Source organism: Solanum pennellii, chromosome 1 (genome assembly GCF_001406875.1).
Source record: "Solanum pennellii chromosome 1, SPENNV200".
In the NCBI taxonomy this organism is placed as follows: Eukaryota; Viridiplantae; Streptophyta; class Magnoliopsida; order Solanales; family Solanaceae; genus Solanum; species Solanum pennellii.
In genome coordinates, this window is record NC_028637.1 from 67,158,820 (window position 1) to 67,165,650 (window position 6,831).

Sequence of the window (6,831 nt, forward strand, 5' to 3'; positions counted from 1 at the left end):
TATATATATATATTTCAAACTTTTTACCTAAACTATGCATTTTTATATTCTTTCAATTTAACTAACAAAATAAAAAATAATGTAACTCCTTCTATATCTCTCTCACACACACATTGGAGAGGGAAAAATTACCACAGAACATAAAAAATATATTTTGTTAATTAATTAAAATTAATATAATGGAATAATTTTAAAATAAAAATAAAAATTTTGGTGTTGTAACTGTAAATTAATTTTAATTATTACACATATTTTTATAATATTTAAAACAAATTGGTAAGATAATTAGTTAAAAACAGAGGATCTATAGATGTGAAAATGAGATGATTTTGTTCCTTTTTTTAATTTTAAAATTTGAAATTTCAATCTCTATCACATGCTTTATATTAAGTAATATATAAAAAAAAGCTTTCAGTCATAACAATTAAAACAAATCAAAAACAAGAGGAAGAAGAAACCACGTTATTTAATAAATATTAAATAATTCATTTAAAATTTATATTTCAATTAATAAGGAACCTTATTCCTAAAAATAGCTAGACTTCATAAGCCAAATCTGTGAAAACATGTTACTCATAACTGCATTATCATCCACATCTTCTTAAACCAACTTTTCAAAATATAAATTCAAAAATGTGTAACAAAAGTTACATTCAATAAAAAGTTAATTGCACTTGATATCATAAAAGAAAAATGAGTGGAAGTATATTATTGTATGTATGTCTTCTTATTAATTGTATACCCTCTTTCTTAATTATTTTATGTGAAATTATTTGATTATGGTTGAAGGGGAAGGACCATCATCCTCTTCGGTGCAAGGAGGAAGAAGAAGAAACAAATGATAAAGAAATGGAGAAATTCTGAAGAACTTTATGGTAATGGACAATGTATTCCACCTTTTAATACTTTTGGCACATAAATTAAAATTATTGGTATGATAATTCTTTCATCGATTTAATACTTTGCATTACATGTAATATTTCCTCTTTTTTTAATCATAATTAACCTTTTCTGTTCATTTTTATGATAAATTAAAATGATGTTTTTAAGTGATTTATCATATTATTAGATGAATATACATACTAAACTCAATTATTATTTAAATTTGGTTGGAGTTTCTTATTTTTATATTGTTTTTCTATTCTTTTAACGATTCAATAGGTGTTTCATTTTGAAAGAACAATATATATAAATATGACAATGATGAGTAAAATCAATATGAATATTGAAAGAGAAGATGAAAGAGCTGAGATAATTTGAAAATGAAATGTCGTCATACCCTAGATAATTATTGATATCAATTTTTAATTGTTTAATTTTTAAAAAAAAATACATTTTCCTCATTCTTCATCCTTCGTTGATATAAATTATAATAGTTATGCTAAAAAGTTATTAAATTTTAATTATAAAAGCCAATATGCTACATGCACTCCCTAATTTGGATGAGATTTTGTTTCACATAGTAATTGAAATTCTATTTGTTAAATTTAAATAATGAAAGTACTTTGATTAATATAATAAAAGTATAATAAGAATTTCGTTTAAGTTTGAAAGTAAATAGTTATATATTTATCTACATAATATTAGAAGATGAGTAATAGAGAAGGACATTGACTTTTTTATTTTTTTTAATAAAATGGACACATGACAAATGGTTAGCACAATAACAATATATATTAACAAGAAAATGAAAAACATATATATACATAATTTAATTGTAAAATATAAACATTTAAATTTGAGATGAGAAAGTTTTTTGAAATACATAAAAAATCATACTATATAACAACAAAAATAAAAATGTTTAATCAATAAAAAAAAACCTCGAAAAAGATATTTGAAAGAAAAAAATTTCGAAATTATCACGTGAATATTTCAATTTTCAAGATAAAATCAAATTTTTATATGCAAGAAAATTATTTCACAATCGTAATTTAATAATGAGATTATTTGAACTATAAAAGAAATAAAAAAGGAAAAAGTTTGTAAGAATATCATTGAAGAAAAAGAATAAAAAAAGAGTTATAATGTATAAAGAAATCATGCAATATATAATATCATGCAACTTAATTCTTAATAGGTAAAGTCAGGAATAAACCGAATTATATAGTAAAAGAATTTCTAGCACTATAATAAAATACAAAAGAATTAATTAAATTTTCATATAGGAAATAAAATTATTTGAATATAATCTCATATTTTATATTAAAAACAAAGTGAAATGACATTTTAGCATCTTATCACATATTATATAAAAGAATACTTCGATAGATTCTTATTAAGAAAAATATTGAAAAATAAATAATATCTCATTTATTTTTTGAATTCAAATCAATATAAGCTTGTTTCTATTACATGTAAAATTCTATACGAGAAAAACTAATTAAACTATAGAACAAACAATATTTACAAAAAAGAGTATTATGGATGATATGAAAATTATACAATGAATTCGCTTAAAACTAAGTAACATCATAAAAATACATAAACGAAAATTATTAATAATTTTTCAATAAAGATTGTAGTACATAAATATTGTTTGTACTAAAACCATTTCAAAAAATCATATTAATCTTTTATTATTATCTTCTTTAAATGAATTGTTTTTAATAAAATTTTAAGTAAAATAAGCGTGCATCGTGCGGGCACGTATACTAATTTGACTAAAAAAATAAAATCATGACAACTAAAAATGGACATAGGGACTATTTTTGAAAACAAATCATAAAAAGATTGGAAAACCTAGCCTATAAAGTAAGACAAGAAAAAAATGAATCCTATAAACAAAAAGAAAAGAGAAAGACAGCCGCTAGAACCATTTTCTTTCCCTAAAACCTAGGAGCATAGTGATATAAAATCAGCCGCAACGCTATCATCCTTATCTTCTCCTACAACGCTCAATAGTTTATTTTCTTAACTATTGAAAATCCCAAAATCGACAATTATCATCACTAGACAATCAACGAGTTTGAGGTTTGATAGTATCGATTTGAACAAAAAAAATTTATTAAGTAAGGTTTTCTGTTGAGAATTTCGATCTAAATAAAAATGATTTTATTTAGTAAGGTTTTTCGTTGAAGATTTCGATCTGAGCCTCTAAAGGTCTTGATATTATTGTTGCACTGTCCATAATCGGGAACTTTCTTCCATTAAAGGTCCATTTCTTTTATAAAAAAACTTTCTAAATCTCAATTATTATTATTGCTTTTGTTGAATAATTTGTTCTCACTTTTTTCTTATCTAAAAGGTGAATACTTGTGTTGTATTAAAGATTCATGATTATCATTTTCTTTGATTTTCTTTAAGTACCTAGATTCGTCTTCTTATTATTCAATTTTTGATTCATTACCTTTTTGTGGCATTCATTTATGTAAACAGGTCAAATTTATTTACTTTATATTACTTGACATGAAATACTCTAATTTACTTTATTATATATATATTTTTAATAATGATTGATATTTTGATGATGTTAATGGTAGAAAGACAAATCTGGAATTGAAATTTTACTATGAATAGTTTCTTCCCTGATTGTGCATGGCATGTCCGTTTTATAATACTGATTTGCATTGAATTTGAGTACTAATTTTCAAATGGAAATTAATGAGTTCATGAATCCACTTTAATTCTACCTTTAAGGGGTTAACAAGAGAGAAGAGAAATATTTCTCTTGAACATTAAAATACAATAAAATGAAATTCTTTTATTTATATAAAAAAATTGACTTGGTCCCAAAGTTACTAACCCTAACTTTGCATTTACAGTAATATAAAAATATACATTTACAATAAGTTGCTTTGTTGAACTGAGGAAGATTTGTTGTTTCTTTGTGTAAATCCAGGCTGGTAGCTTTGTAACTTCGTAGAATTTCCTTTTCCATTCTTGGTTTGTCTTCTATCCAAGCTCTTCGTAGAAGGTAAGTCGATTTGTTGTTACTTGTTATTCTACGCATTAATTTCCTTGTTTCTTTGGTCTTGCGCTTAATTAATATGCAATGCTTCTAAAAAAATTTTGATTTATATTTATCAGGTACGTGTGTAGGTCCGTCCATCCGTTTTCAGTGATTCCTCTTGCTTAGTATGTTGCTTCTGCCCCCTTTGTATTGTGATAATTATCTATATATGTTATTGATGTTTTGTTTTTCAGCCATCCTAGCATGCTTGCATTTTTTCTAAAGGTTTAGTTTTTTCTGAATAATTCATCACTAATTTCAGCATTTGCATTATTGTTATATAGATCAACGTTGGTATATCTTGTCTTTGAGAAAAATAAAATATATTAGTTAAATTCTAGCAAGTTTGTATAATATGGAAGATTCTTTGAAAAGTGATAGTTTCTACTTTAAAAGGTTATTTTCTCTAAGAAGTTTTCAAGTTAATTAAGCAAAAAATGATGTAATAACTAATTAGATAAACCAATTTTAAAATATTTATAATTGCTTTAGATTATATACTAAATAAGTAATGGAAGAGAAAAAAGTCACGTGAAGGAATGAATTAACTTACAGTAATTTATTAGGTGAAACTTCAAGCATTATAAAATATTTTTTCTTATTTAATTCTTTGATTTGATTACTTTTGCTAACTACATGGGCATAAAGATCCTACTTGATCTAACTTGTCAAACTATGGCATATAAGATCAAAGAAAAGAATCTAAAGGAAATCCGCGAGATCTTTAACATTAAGAATAACTTAACCCCTAAGGAAGGGAAGAGTTTAGAAAGGGAGAATACCTGAGGATTTGAGTGAAGCTAATACTTTCATATTCTGAGTAATCGTATATAAACAAATAATTTTGGCTCATCATATGAAAAAACATCAGCTTCACTCAAATGCTTAGGCATTCTCCTTTCTAACCTCCTTTTCTTCCTTAGGCTTGAAGTCATTCTCGATTCTTAATGGTTAATGGATCTCCTCTAAAGTCTTCTCTTAAATCATATCTGCCACAGTTTGACAAGTGAGATCAAGCAGACTCTTAAATGCTTGGCTTCACCTAGTAAATTCCATAAGTTACTTTGATTTACTTGAGTGATATTTTTATCTTATGTTACATCGTTATTACATATTATAAATAGTGCACACACACATACAAACACAAACCCGCACACACAAATTGACATGGTCCCAAAGTTACTAACCCTAACTTTACATATATTGTAAAACAAAATTATACATTTCTAATAAGGTGCTTTGTTGACATGCATATCCGTGCTTATAGCTTTGTAACTTTGTTTATTTTCCTCTTAAATTCTACGTCTATATTCTCTCCAAGATCTTCGTAGAATGTAAGTCAATTTTTGTTACTTGTTCTTTTACGTGTTAATTTCCTTGTTCCTTAGTATTGACTAATTTGATATACAATGTCTCTCAAAAAATTTTGATTTATATTTATTTAAGTTCATGTTTGGGTCCGTCCATCCGTTTTCTGCGGTTCCTATTGCTAAGTATGCTCTTTCTGCCCCCTTTTGTATTGTAATATATATATATANAAGGTTTAGTTTTCTCTGAATATTTATCACTAATTTCAACATTTACATTATTATTATATAGATCAACGTTGGTATCATCATGCCTTTGAAAAAAAGAAAATATATTAGTTAATTGTAGCAAGTTTATAAAATATGGAAGATTATTATAAAAGTGATAGTTTGTACTTAAAAGGTTATTTTCTCTTAGGAGTTTTCAAGCTAATTAAGAAAAAAATGATATAATAATTAATTAGATAATCAATTTTAAAGTATTTATAATTGCTTTAAATTATATAATAAAGTAGTAATGGAAGAAAAAAAATCACGTGAAGGAATGAATTAACTTACAGTAATTTATTAGGTGAAAGTCCAAGCATTATAAAACAGTTTCTCATATTTAATTCTTTGATTTGATTATGTTTGCTAACTACATGAGCATAAAGAGCCTACTTGATCTTACTTGTCAAACTGTGGCATATAAGATCAAATAAAAGAATCCAAAGGAAATCCGCGAGATCTTTATATTAAGAATAACTTAACCCATGAGGAAGGGCAAGAGTTTAGAAAGGGAGATACCTTTGGATTTGAGGAAAGCTAACATTTTCATATTCTGGGTAATCGTACATAAACAAATAATTTTGGCCATCATATGAAAAGCACCAGCTTCACTCAAATGCTTAGGCATTCTCCTTTCTAACCTCCTTTTTTTCCTTAGGCTTGAAATTTTTCTCAATGTTTAGTGTTTTGCGGATCTGCTCTAAAGTTTTTCCTTTGATCTTATATGCCATAGTGTGAAAAGTGAGATCAAGAACACTTTTTAATGGTTGGCTTCACCTAGTAAATTTCCATATTTTGATTTACTTGAGTGATTTTTTTATCTTACGTTATATCGTTATTACATAAGATAAAGCTCGTGACCACACATACAAACACAAATACGCACACATAAAATTGTCTTGATCCCAAAGTTAAAAACCCTATCTTTGCATTTATTGTACTATAAAAATATTCATAAATAATAACTTGCTTTTTTGAATTGAAGAAGATTTGTTGTTTCTTTGTTTATACCCGGGCTGGTAGCTTTCTAACTTCGTAGATTTTCATCTTCCATTCTAGTTCTATCTTCTCTCCAAGCTCTTTATAGAAGGTAAGTCAATTTGTTGTTACTTGTTTTTCTACGTGTTAATTTCCTTATTTCTTTGGTCTTGCACTGATTTGATATACAATGTCTCTCAGAAAATTTTGATTTATATTAAACAAGTACGTTTTTGGGTCCGTCCATCCGTTTTCTGTGGTTCCTCTTACTAAGTATGTTCCTTCTGCCTACCTTTGTATTATGATATATATATATATATATATATA

General features: G+C 25.9%; 1 long non-coding RNA gene across 1 annotated transcript in view; it reads left to right on the forward strand.

The window, feature by feature from the left end:
• Positions 1-2,801: 2,801 nt before the first annotated feature.
• The window catches only part of LOC107031092, an 8,544-nt gene continuing 4,514 nt past the window's right edge, over positions 2,802-6,831 (forward strand). The window contains exons 1-3 of the long non-coding RNA XR_001458182.2: positions 2,802-3,155; positions 3,842-3,916; positions 4,030-4,077. This is a non-coding gene — a long non-coding RNA (uncharacterized LOC107031092). The remainder of the gene's footprint in view (positions 3,156-3,841; positions 3,917-4,029; positions 4,078-6,831) is intronic.